Source organism: Pinus tabuliformis, chromosome 4_1 (assembly GCF_031772625.1).
Source record: "Pinus tabuliformis cultivar Carrire ecotype Pingquan chromosome 4_1, CPIR1, whole genome shotgun sequence".
Classification (NCBI taxonomy): Eukaryota; Viridiplantae; Streptophyta; class Pinopsida; order Pinales; family Pinaceae; genus Pinus; species Pinus tabuliformis.
The window spans coordinates 424,034,503-424,058,484 of NC_142303.1; the positions used below are offsets into that span (position 1 = coordinate 424,034,503).

The window sequence follows — 23,982 nt, forward strand, 5'->3', positions numbered from 1 at the left end:
CAAGTCTCTTCTTATAATCCTCTCGCTGATCAATCAACGACCCAAATTAGATCCTAATCAATGGCTAGGATCATATTGACTTGATCTCCATCTTCTTCTAGAAGTTTCACCCACAGTTTAGATTAATACCCATTAATTATTTTAATTTCCTAAGTTTAGACTTAGGGTCTCATTAAAAATAATTAATTATTTTAATAAAATTGTCTCTCGATGGAATTTGTGAAAATTCCTAGATCTAACAATCTCTGGAATCCTACTGCAGCCAGTTGAATCTACTTCACCTAGATTGTAAATTACATTCCAAACTTATTTCAGATTTCTTCTTGAAATATTGAAGTAAATTACTGAAGCACCCTACACCAAATTAAATATGATTATGAAACATAGAAACTAAGCAAGGAATTACAAACACATAGGACACCGTTATTTTTGGACAAATGTCCCTGGAAAAACCCAATGTGGGAAAACACATAGGACACCGTTATTTTTGGACAAATGTCCTTGAAAAAACCCAATGTGGGAAAACCGGTGCAACAACTTTGAGGGTTTATTATTATTAAGAAATAGCAAATTCTGAATACATCTTTGAATACCTCACGGGGTTATTCAGTGACAAAGAGAAATATTGGCAGAAAGAATTATGAGGTTACCTCACACTATCACTGGAAATCCTGGCTGATCTAGCCCCAGACTGATTGACCCCTTGTTTTTTTGGCTGCCTCTACGCAATATCTGCGTTAGTCCAATGTCAAGCTCCTCGGGGACTGCATCACTCCTCTGGCTGGTCACTTTGTTGCCCAGGAGATTCAATTTCTGCCTTCCAGTCTCACAGCCTGGCTCCCGGCTTCTGAAACTCGAATTCCCTCTGCAAATTTCGGACTCCTCACTGGTTTCTGCGTTGCCTGTGCGTGGCTTTGCGTCAACCCCTTTGGCTCAGCGTTGCCACTGTTGGATTACTCTATGCCTCTCCCTGTTGATGATTATCCGGCTGAGAAAATCACTCTCTTTAGAAGCTATCCTTGCCCCCCTGCTGCAAGAAATCTCCTCAATCGAATTTTCCTCCTGAGAACTTCTCACTTCAGAAAATCGATTTCTTGATCTCTCTTGGTGTGTTTTCCAAATGACCCTCAAGCCCCTTCTTATATCTTTCTGTTGGACAACCAACGACCTAGATTAATTCCTAATCAAAGGCTCAGATCGATTTGACTAGATCTCTGCCTTTTTCTAGAAGTTATACCGATAATTAGATTAATACCCATTAATATTTTAATTTTCCTAAGTTTAGACTTAGGAACTCCATTAAAAATATTAATTCTTTTAATAAAATCATCTCTGGGTGGAATTTCCCAAAACCTTTTCTGGGTTCTTTGGAATGCATGTGCCCAAGCCTCTCAGAAAAATTTGAGGCCTAGAGCACATCCAATGCTACCCCAAATTAACACTCCTCTTAGCGAGGAATGTGCTCAAGCAATATACTGCTGCTGCATACTGCTCTAACTCTGAAGCATCGTCCTTTGCGCTGTTGATGTCTGACATGCTGTCCACCAACTATTGCGCTATTGCTGCAACTGTACTGCTGCCTTTGACACCGCCACTACCAATGCTACATCTGTACTTCAACTCCCTCTCAAATGCTGCATCTGCTATGCTACTAGCACTGCCACTGCTAACATTGCATCCGTACTGCAACTCACTCTCCCTGTTGATGATTATCCGGCTGAGAAAATCACTCTCTTTAGAAGCTATCCTTGCCCCCCTGCTGCAAGAAATCTCCTCAATCGAATTTTCCTCCTGAGAACTTCTCACTTCAGAAAATCGATTTCTTGATCTCTCTTGGTGTGTTTTCCAAATGACCCTCAAGCCCCTTCTTATATCTTTCTGTTGGACAACCAACGACCTAGATTAATTCCTAATCAAAGGCTCAGATCGATTTGACTAGATCTCTGCCTTTTTCTAGAAGTTATACCGATAATTAGATTAATACCCATTAATATTTTAATTTTCCTAAGTTTAGACTTAGGAACTCCATTAAAAATATTAATTCTTTTAATAAAATCATCTCTGGGTGGAATTTCCCAAAACCTTTTCTGGGTTCTTTGGAATGCATGTGCCCAAGCCTCTCAGAAAAATTTGAGGCCTAGAGCACATCCAATGCTACCCCAAATTAACACTCCTCTTAGCGAGGAATGTGCTCAAGCAATATACTGCTGCTGCATACTGCTCTAACTCTGAAGCATCGTCCTTTGCGCTGTTGATGTCTGACATGCTGTCCACCAACTATTGCGCTATTGCTGCAACTGTACTGCTGCCTTTGACACCGCCACTACCAATGCTACATCTGTACTTCAACTCCCTCTCAAATGCTGCATCTGCTATGCTACTAGCACTGCCACTGCTAACATTGCATCCGTACTGCAACTCAGTTACTGAGAGAAGCAATTGAAAACACCCAGAATTGGACAAGTATCTAGTGGATATACCTCGGCGCTGAAAGCCTGACTGGTTGTAGTCCCACCTTGTCTTCTGAAGCCATTGTGTCGCTGAAGCTCTGCATTGTGCCTCCACGCATTGTTGCCTCTCTGCTCTGCGTTGCTCAAGTTCTTGGTGCTGCTAACTCCTCCATCTCGTTACTACTGATCATGGGCTCCTGTAGCAAGGTGATGATCCAAGAGGTGGACTCCTCAAGGATCTTGCCCATCTGTAGCTCTATCGAACTATAGCTCCAAATCAGCACATCTCCCTCCTGGAGGTATCTTGGCTGTGATGGTGACCTCCTCCTGTTCGATCTTTGCCGCTGCAACCTTAGGATTGTGCTTCTCATCCTTGTCCTTTTTCTTCAAATGACGTTGGGATGCATAGTGGCCCATCTCGCCACATCTTAAACGCTTCACCTTTTGTCTCTATTGCCCTTGCTGCCCCTTTGATGCAAGGTTTGCATTCTCCTCCTCCTCCTTGGGCTTCGACCCATTGCTGCTGCTGCTTCTGTCAAGTTTGACCTTGACCAAGTCTCTCCTCAGCTCCTCTTGTTTTAGAGCTGCCCACATCTCATCCCAATTAGGCAATGCTGCCCTACCGAGGATACTCTGGACAAATACTTGCCACTCATTTGAGACAAAATTGAGGGCTAATCTAATCGATTATGAATCCTGAGGTGTATGCCCTGCAGTAGACAACTCATCACGGGTTTCTTTCAACTTCATGAGGAATGGATCCACATGTTCTCCCTTCTACATTTGAGCAGATCTCAGCTTCTGCTCCAAGTACATCTTCCGTTGCTCGGAAGATCCCTAATATAACGTGGCCAAGGCATCCCACATCTCCTTAGCAGTTGCTCTGCTAGCAACGTGGCACACCACGTGATCCTTGACTCCATCCAGGATCATCCTCTTGGCCTTTACCATCTCAGCCTTGTACTTCTTTAGTGGATCTACATTCGCAAGTTCAGCTACCACACTATCGACGTACGTCTTGAGGGCATGCTCATCTAGAAGGAAAGACATTCTAGCCTTCCAGATGACGTAGTTGGATGCTCCGTCCAACTTGTCCTGATCCCTCAAGCCACTGGTTGCCATATCTTCTGAAAACTATCGAACAACTCCCTCTTTCTCCCTATTGCGTAGCTTCTAGGATGGCTTATGTATTCCCTAATGGAGCTGGTGAGTCTACTTCTTCTCTGCTACCCAACAAATGAGAAATACTGATTTCCTCGGCAAGAAACCACTGAGGAAGTATTCCCTCACTATGCGATCTGCTTCCTTCTTTCAACGACTTTTCTACCCAACACTCAGCTTGCAGAAAACTGCGTCCCTCTAGCTTTGTGCTGAGGCTCTGCGTGGCTCCCTCTACCTTGGCAAATTCTCGATCCGATAGTCTTACCTCTCTGTCGACTCACTCAGAGAGAGAAAACCTCGAAAATATATTCCTCCTGGCTAGAACTGTGCAATCCCTCAAGGGATTCGAACTGCTGCTTATTGCGGCAAGTTGGTCCCTGCTTTAGTGCTTAGATCTGCTCTTCCTTTTTCACATTAAAAGCTCTGACACCATGTGAAAATTCCTAGATCAAACAATATTTGAAATCCTACTACAACTAGCTGAATCTACTTCACCTAGATTGTAAATTACATTACAAACTTATTTAAGATTTATTCTTGAAATATTGAAGTAAATTGCTAAAGCAACCTAAACCAAATTAAATATGATTCTGAAACATAGAAACTGAGCAAGGAAATACAAACACAGGACACCGTTATTTTTGGACAAATATCCCTAGAAAAACCAAATCTGGGAAAAGGATGCAACAACTCTAAGGCTTTATTTTTATTAAGCAGTAGAAAACTCTGAATACATCTCTGAATACCTCACGGGGTTATTCAGTTATAGAGAGAAATATTGACAGAAAGAATTGTGAGGTTACCTCACACTATCACTTGAAATCCTGCCTGATCCAGCGCCAGACTGATTGCCCCCCGACTTTTCTGGATGCCTCTGCGCAATATCTGCGTTAGCCTAACATCAAGCTCTCCGGGGACTATGTCACTCCTCTGGCTAGTTGATTTGCTACACAGGAGATTCGATTTTTGCCTCCTGGTCTCACACCCTGGCTCTCGGCTTCTGAAACTCGAATTCCCTTTGCAAATTTCAGACTCCTCATTAGCTTCTGCGCTGCCTCTGCGTCAGTCCCTCTGGCTCAGCACTGCCACTGCTAGATTACTCTCTGCCTCTCTCTGTTGATGATTCTCCGGCTGAGAAAATCACTCTCTCTCCATATGCTATCCCTGCCCCTTTACTGCAAGAAATCTCCTCAATCGAATTTTCCTCCTGAGAACTTATCACTTCAGAAAATCGATTTCTTGACCTCTCTTGGTGTGTTTTCCAAATGACCTTCAAGCCCCTTCTTATATCTTCCTGTTGGACAACAAACGACCTAGATTAATTCCTAATCAAAGGCTCAAATTGATTTGACTTGATCTCCGTCTTTTTCTAGAAGTTATACCCACAATTAGATTAATACCCATTAATATTTTAATTTTCCTAAGTTTAGACTTGGGAACTCCATTAAAAATATTAATTATTTTAATAAAATTGTCTCTGGGTGGAATTTCCCAAAACGGTTTTTGGTTTCTTTGGAATGCATGTCCCAAGCCTCCTTGCAAAATTTGAGGCCTAGAGCACATCTGATGCTACCCCAAATCAACATAATTTCCCAAAACGATTTCTATGTATTGGAGAATGCATGTGTCTAAGCCTCCTTGCAAATTTTGAGACTTAGAGCACATCCGATGCTACCATAAAACAACAAAAGTGACCATCAACCAGACCTAGGTCAAACCTGTGTTAGTTTTTGGTAGCAATGAACACGTGTTCTAGTCTCTATGGTGTCTAAGGGGCTAAGGAACACGAGATCTCCAAAACCCAGAAAAGGTTTAGCGAGAAAAGCCTTAGAAACACCTCAATTAGATTAATTAGCCAATAATTAAATATTTCCTAAGCCAACTTAGGAAAATTAGTTAATTAAATCATATTAATTGAGGAAATCGATTTTGCTCTATAGACTTTCGGGAAAGTAATTTGATGGAGTCAAGATGATCTTCGCCATCGATTGAGATGTGATCAAAGCCATTGATTGATCAACAAGACATAATAAGAGCAAGTCGATGGGGTTTGGAGAAGACAAAAAAGAAGAAGAGAGTTGAGCAGCTCGACTTACCCAATTGCAATGATTCAATAATGGCGCAGTTGAAGCTAGAGAGACACCAACAACACGGTATTCAACAGTGAGAATTTTTGGAGAAATACTCGGGAGATTTCCAGTGTTCCAGAGGCAAGAAAGGTGGCCAAGATTTCCAGTAGAGGAGGTTGATTCAACTAGTGTGAGTAGCCAGCTCCCAAGTGCATTTAGCAAGAGCAGTATTTCATTTCCAGTTGCTGGAAGAAATGTTGGAGGAGGTGCAAGTAGCTTCAAGGGGTAGAGGGAGGCAAAACGACTTGTAGGGAGGAGTCTTGGAGGCTATGCAAATTTCCCAGAGGCTGCAGTGCACATTCTTGGCAGATAGTGTGAGTGCCAGAGAGGAGTGCGAGTGGCCAAGAGGAGGCTAGATCGATTTGCTAGAGGGAAAAGGGTTTTCCCAGTTATATTCAAGTGAGATAATATTGCTGGAGCTTTGCCGGAAAGACAAGCCATTGTAATTCTCTATTTTGCTCAAGAATAATAAAACCCTCATCTCCTGCATAGTCCATGAGCCAAGTCATCTTGCTGCTAAGAAAATATGGTCTTCCTCAGAGAATGGTTTTGTCTAAAAACTCGATCTACCACAGATAACCAAACTTCACATTATGCCTCAGATTTTGTCCTTGCTCAGCCTCAAAATTTGCCCTTCTTGTGATCTGAAATAAGCCTCAAAACTAGTCCTTGTTATGCCCTAGATTGGTCCGAATTGATGATCAAATGAAGGGGACAAATGGCCTATATATAGTGATCAAGTGGAGCAACTTTTGGGGTGAGCCGACATGAGTTAGAGGAGGAGTCGACCTATCATTTTGTGGGCAAAATTCATACTTTGAAAAATTCAATTTTCTTTCGAGGCTGACTTTAAGTGCAATTCAAATTTCTCAATTTTCAAGGGCTAATACAAATTATGAAGACCAAACAAAGCTACAACACTCCCTCTTAGCTTGGGAGGAATTAATTATAACTTCTACAAATGTTCTCTTGAATTTTTTTTGTCTCTATTCCAAGAAAAGTTTGAATGAATCCAATCCACCACATATTCAATAACAAACAAGGTACAATAGAAAAATCCTTGCAATATTTCATCAGATGTAAAACCATGAATACAAATTTTCCAAGAAATTGTCTTTTTTATATCTCAAGAAGACATCTGCAAAACACAAACTAGTCTCGAATAGCAATTGCTCCACAAAAGATCACATCTCCACAAGTAGTGAATAGAAAAGGCTAAGTCCAACTATCTCTAACGAGGCCAAAATCCTTAAGTGATGATGAAAAAATGAATGGAGTGTGTAACAAACATAAATATATATTAAATAATAATTAGTTATTGAAGGGACATGTCCCAAAGCACATGACTATTTGTGAAGGTGCACCTTGCCTAGTATGTAAGCAGGGCCCTCATTGTAACATTCAATTATTCTATCATTTTATCAATTATATATCTATCAAGATATTTTTACAAGTATATCTCTTCTTCAATGTCCAAACAAAATACTGTTTGTTCACTCTAGTGGTATTAGAGTCGCGTTTTCAAATCACCTAGTTAGAGCCATGTTAGGCTACCATTATGTTCTTAAGTCCTAAAATCATGGAAACATATTTCAAATAAGTATTGGAATACCATAGAAATTAACATAAATTATTATAGGAAATGAAAGAAATAATTACAAAATTGCTGAAGGATTTTGAAACACCTGACTTAGCACCAACAATAGAAGTTGACATTGACATGAAAGAAACTAGCAATGAAGAATATTCTAGCGAGGAATAGGATGTGCAAAGGATGGAATTTGAAACAGTGCATTTATAAACTGTAAAGAAAATAGAGTTGAAGGAAAACCACAAGGGATCATGGAACTAGAATGAAGAAATTGTTCCCCCCTTTCTACTTTGGTAGAAAAACATCGTGTTTGTTTACTCTAGTGGTATTAGAGTCGCGTTTTCAAATCACCTAGTTAGAGCCATGTTAGGCTACCATTATATTTTTAAGTCCTAAAATCATGGAAACATATTTCAAATAAGTATTGGAATACCATAGAAATTAACATAAATTATTATAGGAAATGAAAGAAATAATTACAAAATCGCTGAAGGATTTTGAAACACCCAACTTAGCACCAACAATAGAAGTTGACAATGACATGAAAGAAACTAGCAATGAAGAATATTCTAGCAAGGAACAGGATGTGCAAAGGATGGAATTTGAAACAATGCATTTAGAAACTGTAAAGAAAAATAGAGTTGAAGGAAAACCATAGGGGATCATGGAACTAGAATGAAGAAATTGTTCCCCCTTTCTACTTTGGTAGAAAAACATCATGATATAGCTACAATAGAAATTTCCACCAAAGAAAAGGAAAAACTATTGGAAGGATAATCTGATATAAAGGAGAACGAAGATCAAGAGATTGAATGTGTAAGCCTCTCATTGAATTACACAAAACAAATATTATTTTTAGGAGCATAGTGCGTGAAGCTTTTGCAACAATGACAACCATAGACAAAGAATATGAATACTCGGTAGGCCAAGCGAGAATCCTTGATGACACTTTTCTCCACGCCATTTTCTTAGAGTTCACATTAGACTTAAAGTCAACCAAGGAAACTGAGTCGTGATTGAAAGTACTCCAGGTACAATGCCTAGACACAATTTCAGATTTTGCTAAGGATTATATATGACAACACGAGTCATTCAACCTTCAACCTGCTATAACCTCATTGTGCCCTTGTACTCGCAATTCCAACTTTTGGTACTCAAACTCACAGGCTTTTGTTCCCCATCTAAACGACAGGCTCAAGTATGAAGACAAGGTAGAGGACAAGTGGTTCATGGTTTTTATTCTATGCGAAATCACGAATCGCCTACATAGTGTTTCGACCAGTGTTTCAGATACAAATGACGAATTTCTGCTCATCATTTAATCTTACGTGATTTTGTGATGGCTTTGGCCAAAAAACAACTGGAACAAGGTTTTTATCCGGTAGGGAGAGATTCACATTTTGCCTATGTTTGCTTCTGCGGGAGGGGCTTACAATTTATCGATGAAACCCTTAGTATGGAACTCCTTGTGGGCTCTCATGAGTGGTTTTGTGCAAACTAGAGCAAGTGATGTTGTCCAAAACACTATAAACAATTGTATCAAGGGCTATCCCAATAAAGCTAGGGTTAACATGCATAGGGTTAGGGTTTGAGTTCCTCTGAGCATGGCACAAGTTTTGAAGGATGAGCCGCACTTGATTTCCGAGGCGATGGAGGCCTTTTATGGCCAGGACATGGATTCCATGAAGGCAACATCTCAGATGGAGAAATTTTTGGGCAATAAGGAGATGGTGGATGTCTTTGCCAGGATGTCTAGGGGCACGTATGCTCAGCTGGTGCAACAAGCCATTCAGGCACCACATTGAGATCCGATGCCGCCTTTGTCATCCCCAAATTACAAGGAAGCAGAAATGGGTATGAAGATAAGTTGTGGATTCAAGATGATGTATCAACAAAGATCATATTTTCAGTTTGAAATGGAGAATGCAAAACTCGGTTGGACTAAGTTGCTTAAGGGTTGCTGGAGTCCAAAGCTTGGCCAACCAAGTTGTTGAGGAGTGCATTAAGTGTAGTCGAGAGTCATTAAAGACTGCGATTGTCTCAACTATTATCTGTATGACAGACAGGCCATATGGAGAAAGGTCCACGTCCCTAGGGCACACGCACTGTACAATCAAAATTAGTGGCGGGAGTGGGTATAATTAACCAATAAAATAATATTTGATTGAAAATAAAAAGAGGTGGGATCCACAAAGAAAAAGACTAAGCCCGATTCTATTACATGTTGAATTATGATGAATTATATATGTTGAAGTGACATGTGCCACTAGAGATAATCCTTTTTATTATGCTTTGAGGACAAGCATTCCTTAAGAGGGTGACAATGTAACAAGCATAAATATATATTAAATAATAATTATTGTAGCAAATATAAATATATATTAAATAATAATTAGTTATTGAAGAGACATGTCCCAAATGACATGACTATTTGTGAAGGGGCACCGTGGTCCTTGCCTAGTATATAAGGAAGGCCCTCATTTTAACATTCAATCATTTTATCAATTATATATCTATCAAGACATTTTTACAAATATATTTCTTCTTCAATATGAAACAGAATATTGTTTGTTTACTATAGAGTGATCCTCCTTTTATAGGAGGTCTATCCCTTTCCATTACTTTAACTACAAGCGCCTAAACAAGTTTGATCTTGAGTAGACAAAAAGTAAATGGGTCTCAAGTCAACTCAATAGCTCAACAAAATAAAATATGACATCATTTTCCTACACGTGAGGTGTAAGGCCTCTCTAAGGATGTCGTCATACCCTTTTAGGTCTAAAAATGCTTCTCGAGTGCAAAGAAAGGACTAGATGTGTCTCCAAGCATCATGATCAACCACAATTTGAGGAAGGGTCCTCAAATCAAGCCTCAAAATATCTCCATGTGTCGAAAACTGGTGTTGGTTGCCCTGCGTCATCTCCATGGGTGCCATCTAAATGATATAGTGTTATGCTCTCTCCAGCGTTGGAGCTCCATGAGGTAATATAATCCCTCCCTAATAATCACGAGGATGATCATCACCATTTGAGCTTCGAATCATGACTTGCCGATCAAGTAGGATCAAGGCCAACATGGGAGCATGTTGTGTCTGTTGGATGCATCAATCAAGAATTGTTAATGCTAAGCAAGATGAGCTCAACGTTTTGGCATCTGAGGGTGCTTTGGGGTGTTAATCAATTGCCAAAATCATCAAAGTGCCCAACACTTTGTTGTAGAAGGGGCAGTGCTGCATTTGCAAGGTCATCATGCTCTTCGGAAGTGTAGTACAACTCGGGCATAATTCGAAGTAGGAGTGGAATAGTGTTTCCTCAAGGCCTCAACTGCTACTTGGCAAAATCATCTCAAGCTCTGTGAAAGCAACCATTCATTAGGGACATTGACCATAGATGCATCAATGTGGACCATACGTAACTGTTAAAACTTAAGGGCATTAGAGTACTTCAAATCAGGATCACCTTTAAATATCTAACTAGACCAAATCCCATAAAAACATTCCTTACCTTTTTAGAGGTGGCCAGGGAATCAACCCTATTAGGTGCTTACAACCCCTAAGGGGCCGTGACATTTCCAAGGTCAACCCTTCAATCCATAGGTGTTAGTGATAATAGGTGGCAACAAAGGGGAATAACTTCATGGCTAGGGGACCAATTGATGGGGGTCCATATCCCACATCTTAAGTGTATAGTTGTAATGGCGGGAGCAATCGTGGAGCCATGTGTTACCCATTTCCTTAGTTTGCTTTTTCCACCCGTTCGTTGTGCCTTTTACTTCTTTTTGATAATCCTTTTATATGTTGCATAGCTCAAGGATTCAAGCTTGCTCTTAATGATATAGCATTTATTCTACCCCTTAAGATGAGTTGGTTTTTTGCTCATCACAGTTGGGGCATGCAAGGGTCCCATTATGATGTAATGGAACATCGAGTGCTCAGGAATCGAGTGATAGCTAGTGAGGGGTTAGAACTCATGCTAAGATTTTTCCCATGCGCCAATTATGATCTGGCCATATTTTGCATTTTAACTTTTCTTTCTTTTGTTGTGGCCATCCTATGGCTTTTCTTTTCTTTCAGTTGCATCAACCCCAAGGTAAAGTTTTCCGGCCCTACTCAAGGAGGTGGATGTATGAGTGCCAAATTCCAATGAACCAATGATTGTTAACTCGAAGGATGGAGGTGGTAATTAGGGGAATGATCAAAGATGTTAAGTATGGAATGGTTGTGGACATGCTACTTCTGTCCAAGTTTCCCAAGTAGTGCTCCTCCTATAAATCTAAGGCCTTAGAGGCAGTCTCATTGGGCTAGAGCTAAAGACTACCCCCCCCCTTTTTTTTTATTTCTTTTTCTGAGTTGGACTAATTCTATTAATCAAAAATATGGTACAAGATGATACAATCAAGAGAGACAGAAAATCGGCAACCGGAAATGATAGGACTATCAACCTCAGTTCCGGAGAAGGAGTGAAACAAGCAAGAAGCTACAACATATGGCTGGAAGCAAAAACACTGACTTCTACCCAGAATGGGTAGAAGCCTCAACACGAAGCTTTTTCCCTTTCCTTTTTTTGACTTCGACCCAACCATCCTGGGGTGAATGAGCAATAACAACTTGAAGATTGGGGTTCTCCACAGGGGGGCCCTCCTTTTCTGAATCAGAGGAGGAGGTCATATGGACGTGTTTCTGGGCGATGGCTGTATCGGAGGAATGCGCCGGACCATCGGTGGAAGGGACCACGGAATGAGGGGCTTGATCCAATTCTGCATCGCTACCTTCATCTTCAGAGCTAGAGGAATTAGAATCCACGACTAGAGGTGGAGAGCATGGAGCCCATCGTTTAGACTTGGGCTTGGAGAGGTTATCCTTATTCTTTTTTGCCGGGAGAGATGGGCAGGTGTTTTGCAGATGCCCTGATTGGTGGCAATGGCGGCAACGGAATGCAATATTTTCGTAATCCAGTGTCTGGGTCCAGACAAAGTCGTTTATCTTGATATTGATTTGGTTTGGAAGAAAGACTACCCCCCTTAATAAGGTAAGAGAATAAATTTATAGTCAAGATCGGTCAATCATTTAGATCACCCCTTTATCCATGTTAGAATGCCCAAAACATTAAGTAAAAGCACTTGATTGCAAAATCGTTGAAGCACTTGCCAAGTGGTAGCCCACCTTCATTCAAGAGGAATGCTAGATGGTGAGAGGTGGATGACTTGTGCAAATGTCAAAGGAATGTGGCATATCATCATTATTAAGCAATGTGTAGGGCTGCAATCTCCTATAGGGCTACCCATTTTGGTTGGTAACAGGACCTTATTGTCCTAGTGATAGGCTTTGCATGTACTAAATTGGTAAAGCATAAATATTGCTTTCATGCATTTTCAGCCATTAGTTAGGGTTGACATATAGGGTTTCATTGCTATTTTATGTATTTTCAGCTAATGAAACTTGTTGTAATCTATTTCCTTATTTATCCCTTAAATAACTTTTTGTTTCCACTTGTTTATTATCATTTTTTGGCTATTTTGTTGTTTACTGTTGTTGTAAATTTTGCATGTTGTAAATTGTGCTACTAGAAACCCTAATTTATAATGACAATTGGTAATTTAAAGGAAGCATGTGTTTGGGAACATATTTGATCCTCTACAAGTTTAGTTGAGCCCTCTAGATTTAGCCATAGGGTCCTTTGAACTCAGTGCCTTGGAATTATATCTCATCTCACTCAGAGGCTTATTGAACACTATCCTTGGGTGATTTTATTAGTAGAACCCTTGGAGGATATATAGCCTGGGAGTACTTGGGTTATCTAATCTCTAAGATTTGTTGGAGAAGCCCCCCTTGTGGGGATAATGCCCAATCAAAGAATAGTAGGGGAATAGTTGCTAAGGTGATAGTGATGACTGTTGAAAAATGTAACTAGTATTGCTCTTCATAGTTGTATTTAAGTCATGATGTAATGTATTTGTCAGAAGAAAGAAAAATAAATTTTATTATAAAAGAAATTGACTTATTAAAGCATGGGTTTCATGCTTGGGTCTATGGTTCTTAGGTCAAAGCCTCCATTTTAGGCCTCTAGGGTTTATGTCAAGTGTTCTTGTCCATGTCATAATGTAAAGGACCCTTCTTCGGCATTGTCAATCAAGAAAGAAATTTATTTTTATGTAAAATAGGTCATTTAGGCCTCCTCCATCAAGTCGGCCTCAACCTAGACAAGCCTCTCTAATTAGAGAGACAATAACCAATATAAAAGGGCAGCAACTCGACTCATTTGGAACACATCCACAACAAGTTCAATCTGCAATTGCTGGAAGTAGAATAAGGTTGCGAAATTCAAGGAAGAGGAAGGAAACCCTAGCGAAGGTCGAATTTTCTCTCTCCTTGTCTCACACTTGCGAAGTTGCTAGAAGGGCCGAAATTGTGGTACCGTAGCTGGGCCGAAATTCTGAAGTAGCTGGGAGTCGAAATTTTGGCTTGTTGTTGGGCTAAAGCTTTTGGACAAGAAGAGACTATTGGAGTTCACTGAATCATCTTGGAAGGCTGACTTGGTGGAGGTGCAAGGTCTAAGGTCTTGGTCTATCTTAATTTGATTTACTAGTGGAAGAGTTTCACTGGTTTTCCCCTATAGAGGGGTTTTTGGCCCCGATTGAGTGCCTACATCTGGTGTCGTTGATCTTCATGTTTTGATTTGATGATTGCTTGATGAAACAAGGATAAAAGAACATAAAGAGAAGATAATAAGACTACAAGAATATAAGTAATTTCAATTTTAGAGAATCTTTCTGCCTTTTTGATTTTCTAACACTCATTGATCCTATTTTTCCCTTAACCTAGAGTACGTAATGAGGCTTTCCTCTAAGGTTAGATTTTACGATAAAAAACCCCTTTGTGGTGATTGATGACTCATTATAAGAGCCTTCTTGACTCTCCCTTTGTTTACCTCGTCATTTAACCTCAGACTTTAGTTCTTATGCATCTTGACATGTGGTCTTGCTATTGTCATGGTTTTATTTCTATGCTTACTTTTGTTTTTCTATGATTCTTTTTTGCTTTTCAACTTTTGATAGAGTAGCATTGTAGATGCTTTCTCACTTTCATTCTTCTACTTGCACTGTGTGTACTCTTGAGTCCCGTTGACCTACTATTATGGTCATTTGTTGGACATTACTAAAATTATCTCATTATTTTAGGAAATGCCTTGGCACTCTCACTTTATACCAGCATTGGATGTATTAGTTTCTTTCACCTAATTTTGTGGTCTTCTGTTGGACATAAATAAAATTATATTTTCTTATCTCATTATATCACCTTCTCAGATGGTGCTTGAGAGAACCCTATTTGAACTTGTATCTGCGAAAAACTTTTTACACATCTTTTTATCCTGATTTGCGAGTAACAAAGAAATGCCCATTGCTTTTCTTGCAGATGATTGGTGCAACGAGGCAGTCTTTTCAAGCCTCTTCTTTGAATTCTTCTTATCTTAATATTCTCTCACTGCTAACTGTATTAAAGTAGAAAATTTTGGCCATATTTTGTGATTCCACACATTCTCCCAGAGTCCATTTCTGACTGTGTTTTCTTTTTGTATAAGACACTGCTATAGGACTTCCTACAAACTTATATTTTTTCTAGCAAAGTGTTGGGCCACCAACTTTGTCACTTCAATAATTCAAGATGGAGTTAATATTTCAATTTCGCACATGTATATGATAGCTATTGACTGTGGTGATACTCTCAATGAGCATCAGGGAAAAATGATTTATAAACAGCTAAGAATGGTGAAATTTTTTGCGTCATATGAATACTATATTTTAGTCAAATCCTTTGGAGGAGGATCAGAGCTTGCAGTTATTAGAACAGACAGCATTTAATATCGACTACTTATTTAGCCAGTAAATAATATATTTTTGTTGGTTGTTGATAAACTGATGAACACAGTCCAGGAATCTCAATCCCATCTGTAGGGTTCATTTATTTTACAGAGGAAGTAGATAGGCAATGATACGGAAAAGAGGTGTGTTTGGGATGGGTGGGATCTATTGGGACAAGTGATTTGGTTGATGGTGCCAATGTTTATAATCTGTCAAGATAAAATTTCTTAGGGAACTTGATATTTTGTTCACTGAGTATATCTTTTTTGGCAGATACTTAAATATGCAAGGAACCTTGGAGATTTTTTACTTGTTGGCCTTCATACAGACCAAATTATCAGGTATTTGTCTTATCGGTTAAGGCAGGGTTTCCCTAATGCACCCCTTAATGTTTTTGGGATGTTGTGCTGCAATTATGATTTACCCTTTCTTGCTGAAACTGAGCATTTCCCCATTGTTTCCCCTTTTCTAAATGAATTATATTAATGTATAATTTGTTAACCTTTGCAGCATGTGTGATAAACATGTTTACTTCTATTTTAACTTATTATTTTCATAAATAATAGTTTTGGAATCAGATATCGTATTTGCCAAATTATTTTCTAATTCTCCTTTTGCTGTGTTATGACAGTGCACATAGAGGACCTCATCATCCAATCATGAATCTCCATGAGCGTAGTCTTAGTGTGCTAGCATGCCGATATGTGGATGAAGTTATAATTGGTGCCCCTTGGGAGGTCACCAAAGATATGGTTGGTCTAGCTTTTATCTTCTCTATTTTTGTTTCAGATGTTATATTCTTATCTATTGTCCATTATTTCTCTTTTTGTTTGTTTGATCCGAAAATTGTGTTTGGAAATAATTAATCTTCAAATGAAATTTCTTGCACCACTAATCACAGAAACTGTTTTTGGTATTGAAAATATTTCCATACCCAGGAAACTGTCTCAGAAAGAGCTTGGTGGTTTATAGACTTTTCTGCAAACTGCTTGAGGTATTTCTTGACGGTTCTGAACATGGCCAGAAAACTGCGAGTCAGTTCCAGCACTTCACTCACTTCAGTTTTTTGTATCAAATTTAATATCTTAAGAAAATGTTAAAAAAATACCTTCTAACCTAAACCTGGATGGTCCCATCAACTATAACCCATCAAATTAGAACCCATGTAACTCAAAAGAACTATAAAAAAGGAGAGGGTAAATTTCCAAATTCACAAAAGGAACAGCAAAGCAGCAAACCAGAAGAGCACTCAGTTTCTTGGCAGATTTTTCAATAGATTATGTTGGTGCTCTAGACCTTCATGTTGATGTTTTGGGAACATTGGGAGTATTCTCACGTGTGGGGCAAGCGGGCGCTAAATGATGGGGCTTTGCACCTATAGACCCATGGTATTTTGATGACCCATGGTATTACACCCATTGGAGAAGTATAAGTAGAAGGGTGAGTGATTCATTCTTCTTGTCTTGTGGCTTGGTGAGCAGAGCTGAGGGGCTTGAGAGGACCTAAAGGGTTTTTGATGGTTGACAAGTAGGCCTTGGATTTGTGGACGACCAAGGCTTGTGGTAGGCATAAGATTTGGGGAGGGTTGAGAAGGATGAGAGGGCCTGTCATAGGCCTTAGAGCTATGGAGGATTGAGAGGGCTTGTGGTAGGCCTTAGATCTTTGGAAGGGTCGAGTGGGCCTTAGATTTGTGGAAGGGTCGAGTAGGTCTTAGATCTATGGAAGCGTCGAGTAGGTCTCAAATCTGTGGCATGGCTAGGAGGGTCGAGAGGGCTAGAAGGGCCAAGAAGGGCTGAGAGGGCTGAACTGAGAGGGCCAAGAGGGCTGAGGGGGTCAAGCGGGACAAGGCTGCAAAGAGGTGATGCCAAGACCACAAGTAGGATTGCTGATAAGGCGACGTGTGATAGCTGTCAGGACTAGGCCGTGGAAGTTAGGTTTGGTCACTGGCATAAGCAATGCCACAAAGTGGTGTTAAGGATCGTGTTGCAGGTAGGGTGCCACGTTGGGCATGATCAAGCAACTTCAGGATGTAGTGGGCATCATGGAGTTGCTAAGCAGAGGATCTACCACAAAAATCTATGAGTGTCGGTAAGGTTCAACAGGTAGAGTATGGTACGAAGGATTAGCAGAGGTCAACCTTTAGAGGGAGAGAGGAAGACCATTCCAATCGAAGGTTTGGTAGCAATGCTAGAGAGGCCTAACACTAGGAGCTACAAGATGGAGAATGAGGCTTGGGACATTGCACAAGAACTAGAGGGTAAGCTAGTTCTAGGTGGTTCTTCCAAAAGTACCTTTCTCGTTAAGAGGGAGTGTCAGAGTTTGTAGCTTAGGTAGATAATTCAAAGGGCTAAGATAGCCATTGGAGATCCAAGTCAGAAACTTGGAGTGAAGGTCAAGCAAAAACCTTGAGGGCCGAGAAGCCCTCAGAGAAGAAGACAATTTGGATGATGCTACTAATTTTGGATCATGGAAGAGCATGGTACTTCTTATCTTGGAAGAAAATTACCTTCATAATCATGTGAAGGAAGTCTTTCTAGAGCTAGAGGGAGTTGAGGAGAAATCCAAGTATAAGAAGAAAGAAGCCAAGTCTAAAAGAATCTTGATAGATTCCATAAAGGACCACTTGCTTCCACATGCTTTTGAGTTGAACACTGCCAAAGAAGGGTATGATGCTTTGGTGGGATATTTCTAGAGTGACAACTCTAGAATAACCTTGAGGCATCAACTTCATAGTGTCATGATGACTAGATCCGATTCTATTGTCTCTTATCTTATGAGATTCTCTCAGTTGAGAGATGAACTTGGAGCCATTGGAGATACCATTGATGGTGCAGTGCTTGTTATAGTGACTCTTAATGGATTTCCTTCCTCATGGGGTTTGTTTGTTCAGGGAATTTGTGCATGAGAAAAGCTGCCCAAGTTTGATGAGCTATGGACTGATTGTGTCCAAGAGGATGCTAGATTGTTGTCCAAGGACAACTTGCTAAAACCTTGAGATGAAGAAACTCAAGCTCTTACAACTCATGCGAGGAAAGGAAAAAGAAGAAATTTTGGAAAGTTTGATAAGATGAATAGAGATAGAAGACCCACTCCGGTTCAAAATTATAAGGAGAAGGATATGTCAAAGATCAGGTGCTTCAATTGCCATGATTTTGGGTACTATGCCTCCTAGTGTCCTCAAAAGAAAAGGAAGGAAAAGTAGCATGCATCGAACGACTGATGTTGATGATGATGAACATCAATCTCAAAAGAAGACAAAGGAGTCTAAGATTGATAAGATTGCAAATGGACTTTGGAAAGAATACTTCTTTTGACATTCATTATGATTTTTCCCATGAAAGCAAAGGATGAAGTCTTCAACAGGATCCAGGAGTTCATGGCTAAAGTAGAAAACTTGACAGGGAAGAAGATCAAGGTTTTGAGGTTAGATAATGGAGGAGAGTACACTTCCAAGGACTAAAATGATTTTCTGCAAGGATGTAAGGATCAAGAGGGAGTTGACAGTTCCCTACAACCCTCAACAATTTCTTCCTTGATCAAGAGATAAGTACTTCCATTCATAATTTTTCTCCTTTTTTTTTTTAAATTTTATTTCTGGTCAGCCTCTTGTCCTTTTATTTTGTATGCTTTAGATACTGGAAATTGATTGCTTGGTTATGATTTTTCCTTTCTTTCCATGGCCTCTTGAATGGTGTTTGCAGAAAGGAAGAACATGTCCATTGTGGAGGCTACCAAGGTGATGATTCATGCAATAGATGGAAAAATTGAGAAGTTCAAAGTGAGGTTTGTGGCAAGAGGGTTCGCCCAAAAAGAGGAAGTGGACTATGAGGAGACTTTTGCTCCATTCGTTAGATGGTCAGGTTCCTAAGGGCTTGAGCATAGACTTAACAAGAGTGATTAGTGTTTGAAAGGGAGTATTTTACAAATTGTTAGGACGTCTAGGACCGTACCAGATTATCAAAAGAGCTTCAAGTTTAGGGGGAGCAATAGTCAGGTAAAGTGGAAGGAGCAACCATTTAAGAGGATGTCATGGGTTGAGAATGTTAGACCAGATGCTCATAGATGGGAGGTATCTAGGAGTAGTATTCCTTTTGAGGGGACCATGCCAGACAATAAGGTATTCTTTAGTAACAGAGGGAGCAACAGTTTGCTTTTGTGACAAAGGGAGTAGATAGGATTACCACAGGAAGATCTGCTTCAGTCTTAGAGGGAGCACCCAGTCGGGGTGACCAGAAAGACGCTGTGATGATGGATCTAGTCAGAGTTGCAGGGGTGCCCCCCTCCTTCGAACCCGCTCCCAATCCGTGCTCCGGGTGGGAGTGGCTCGGGAGTGCGCTCCCGAAATCACTCCCGATAAAAAAATTTCCGCTCCTTGCCAAAATCGGGAGCGATCTCAGGAGCGTCGCTCCCGGAGCGAAAATTAAAGCCCTGGGAGCGATCACTCCCAAGCTTTTAATTTTCGCTCTGGGAGCGAAATGCGCGACCAAAAAAAAAAAAGCCGCGGACGCCAAAAAAAAGGAAAGAAAAAAAGAAAAAAAAAAGCCGTGGACGCCAAAAAAAATTTAATTTAAAAAAAAATTGTTTTAAAAGGGCTTGGGGGGCATTTTGTATTTCATTGTGACTTGAATGAGTTGAGGAGAGCCAAGGAGATTGAGCAAAGGAGCGAGGAGCGAGCACTGAGGAGCAAGGAGCAAGCCTGCAAGGAGGTTAGTAACTTATTAATTTAGTAGTTTAGGCTTTAGTTACTTAGTAATTTAGTTTAGTTTAGTTAGTAATTTAGTAAATGTATAACTTATTTAGTAAATGAATCATGAATCTAAATAAATTAAATTAATAAATAGTAAAACTAAATACATTTTTAATTTTCTCAAGACTCATTCCCATTCCCATTAAATTTTGCAGATTCAAAAGCCTACAAATATCAAACATCATGGACTTGGTTATATTTCTTGGCATTTTCTTCTTCTTGGTCCCTTTTCTGGTTATTATGGTGTTGGAGAGTAGGAAATGGAGGGGCCAAAATGAAGAGGGGGATGAAGAAGCTGGAGAAAGTGGATTTGATGAAAAGCCCGGTGAGGAGGAGCTGGAGGAGGGTGAACATGACTCTTAAAAAACTAAACAAGACCAAACCCCATTGTGGAAATATGTTAACAGGCCTGAAGTAGGGAAAGGGGGTGGAACCACTAAATTTCAGTGCCCCCATTGCAACAATAATTACACAGGTTCATACACCTGTCCCAGAAAACACCTCTACGGGAAAAGGCCATGGGATGGAGATAAACAAATAGGAATCAAAACTTGGGCAACTATGTCAACAGCAGATAGAGCCAAATACATAAGGGAAGAGGAGGAAGCCCAATACAAATCTAAAAATTCAAAGGGTTTCTTTGAACCAAGCTCACAATCACAAGCACAAAGAACTCCTTCAGCATCCTCCCATGGCAGTGGATATGGAGGCACAGGGTCACTAGCTTTAAGGCGTAGAACCATATCAGATTTCCTTGATGAGGGGTGTAGGAATGATGTGGATTCAAAAGTTTATAGGTTTCTCTATGCATGTGGGATACCATTCAATGTTCTTCGCTCACCTTATTGGCACGAAATGGTTTCTGCCATAAATGATGCCCTTAAATGATACAAGAGCCCTGGGTATGACAAGGCAAGAACCGTTGGACTTGATCATGAAAAAGCAAAAATATCACATTCTTTAAATAGAATGACAAGTTCTTGGACTGACCATGGGGTGTCCATTGTATCTGATGGATGGACAAATGTAAAAGGCAAGCCATTGATAAGTGTTCTTGTTGTGTCTGTTAGTGGTGCCATCTTTCTAAATGCATATGATACTCAGACAAATTCAAGACCGCCATCAACATTGCAGAAGCATTACTTGAAACAATTGACCGTATTGGGCCATACAATGTCATCCAAGTCATCATTGATAATGCTCCTAATTGTAAGGCAGCGGGAGCAATTATTGAGGATAAATACCCCAACATATTTTGGTCTGGGTGTTTGGTTCACACATTGAACCTTTTGATGCACAATGTTGTTAAGAACAAAAATGCACAATACAAATGGATTGGTGATTTGTACAAGAAAGGCAAACAAATGATAAAATTTATTACAAATCATAGCAATACCCATGGCCTTTTTCGTAGTCACTCAAGATTGGAGTCGTTGAAGATTGCGAAGACTAGATTTGGTAGCTATTACCTCACCTTCAGGCTCCTTTTGAAGTAAGAGAGTCATTGGCTAGCATGGTATCAAGTCCACACTGGCAAGTATTAAAGGAAAGGGCTACAAATGCAGCTGACAGACGAGGTTTTGAACTGGTGGAGGAGGCCGCTCTTGATGGTATGTTTTGGTCAAGTGTGAGGCAAGTATTGGATTTCACCAAGCCCATTTATCACATGATTCGGTTTGCAGATACAGATAAACCAGTGATTGGCGAGGTGTATGAGCAGATGGATACCATGTTGGGGCAAATAAAAGATACTATTCATAACAAAGATCCCGACTTGTACAAACTGATTCACAATTGTGTGTGTGTACGGTGGAATAAACTTAATCTTCCACTACATTGCTTGGCGTATATCCTTACGCCAAAATACTACTCTACATATTGGTTGGGCCAACCTGCACCAGGGGGTGGGATTAGGACCAAACCCCATTTAGATGTAGAGGTAACTAGAGGATATTTGGATGCATTATAAAAGTTGATACCTGACAGGGAGGAATGTGTAGCTGTGCACCTTGAAATAGGCAGATACTTCAGTGGCACTGGTTTGTTTGGTACCTTCCATGTAATGGAAGACAGGGACATATTTGATTCTCTCACATGGTGGGAAACATATGGCGGCCATGGAATTTTGCCAAAATTGGCAAAAAAGGTTCTATCACAGGTTGTAATACTTCTTCTACAGAGAGGTGTTGGAGCACCTACAACTTCATACATAATGTGAAAAGAAATAGACTCAATGAAAACCGGGCAGAAAGCTTGGTTTATGTGCACTACAACTTGAGGTTGTTGAGTCATTATTGTGATCGAGCTTATGAGGATCCCACATATAAAATTTGGGACAACCACCCAGAGGATGACAATTTGGAGGATGGCACTATACATCTTGAAGAACTGGAAGAGGAACTTATAAGGGATGAAGATGAAGCAGCTGCAGCATCCATGCCACCTCCACCATCCAGTAGTAGTGCTCGAGTTTCGAGTATTGTTCCTTTGCTGTCGCCACCTCCATCTACACCTTCACGTGGAGGGCATGTGCCTTCTAGTTTTGGTCATCGGTCTGTGCGGGAGACTCCTAGAAGACCACCATGACCTGCTCATACAAGAGACTCTCGTGGCAAGGGCCACATGTAGATTTACAGTTTACTTGTCTTTTCTAGTTTCTATTAGTTTTCATAACTGTTGAGTCTTGAGTCCTTGACTCTTGACTCTTGACTCTTTCATATCATAATGATATTTTTTGTAAACAATATATGACTGTGACAATGAAAGTTTGAAGTTTGAAGTTGGCAATTATAACTCATTGGTAATGATTGTGAATTATGAATATGATGCTTCGTGAAAGACTAAAGTTGTTTCATTTCATTTCATTATTCATAATTCATTTTATAACATTTCATTTCATGTTAACAGTTAGAACTTAGAAATATCTAAGATATTATTTCTTGTAATGGTTAAACTTAGCTTACAAGTACAACTTTGGTGATCAATGATGATAAATGTTATATATTGAATTTCCAATTTTGAAAGCTTGAAGTTGAAACTTTAAGATTGAATTTGATGAATCATGATTCACGAGACTCAATTTGTTGTAGTTGTAATATGTATGTTACTAACTTGTGGACATGGTTGATGAAGATTATAACTTCTAGATGATTGATGTGATATGGTTCAATGATAAATCTATGTTTTTTTTTTTTTTAATATCTAATTCATCATTCTACATGTTTTTGTTGACATATATGTATCAAAAATTAAAAAATATAAAAAATATATATATATTTTAAAAAAATCGCTCCGGGATTCGTTCCCAAACCGGGAGCTTCTGAAAATGTCGCTCCCGCTCCCCGCTCCCAAGTAACATTGGATCCAGTGAAGGAAGCTAAGAGGGAGTGTGGTTTTTTGTGTAGCATCGGGAGGTATTCCTGTATGAATAAAGGGTCTCCAAGTCGACCTTATCAGAATTATGTAAATTATTATTTTGGAAAAGTCAAGTCAGCCAGCTAGTGAAGGAATGTGTCCCTTGTGTTGTCACACCCCTGAACGTGTATAAATAAGATATTAAGACACCTCATTTGGAGACCAAAGAAGAACAAGTATTTCTCTCTCCTCATCATTTCTATTCATCTTCTCGAGGTCGCATGTGTGAGGAGGACGATTTTGACCAGCAAACTTGATCTTTATTTGATTGAACTTTGACCAGAGTTGATCGAGTTGTTTTGGGATCGATTTGACCAGAGTTGACCAAGTTGTAGTTAATTGTAGGGGGCTGCACATGTGGGCTGTTGATCGCAAGAATTTGACCATAGATCGCAGGGTTGAAATTTGACTAGGATGAGTTGACCGACATTGAATTTATGATTTTTGGTTGGTTTTACCAGTGTTGACTAGCAAATGTTTTGACCAGGTTTGATTCTTATTTTGACTTATATTGGCACAAATTTCTAGACAAATTGTTGATTTGTAAACATCGTTGAAGAGTAATTTCTCCTAAGAAAAGTTGTCGGGTTTTCTCCCAAGGTTGGGTTTACCATGGTAAAATTATTGTCTCTA

The 23,982-nt window shown here is 39.8% G+C and overlaps 1 pseudogene across 1 annotated transcript in view; it reads left to right on the plus strand.

Moving 5' to 3' along the window:
• LOC149176116 (ethanolamine-phosphate cytidylyltransferase-like) overlaps nucleotides 1-23,982 on the plus strand; it is an 88,607-nt pseudogene that overhangs the window by 22,335 nt on the left and 42,290 nt on the right. Inside the window, exons 5-6 of the transcript XR_016258046.1 lie at nucleotides 15,462-15,529; nucleotides 15,820-15,940. The product of XR_016258046.1 is annotated as an ethanolamine-phosphate cytidylyltransferase-like (transcript). The remainder of the gene's footprint in view (nucleotides 1-15,461; nucleotides 15,530-15,819; nucleotides 15,941-23,982) is intronic.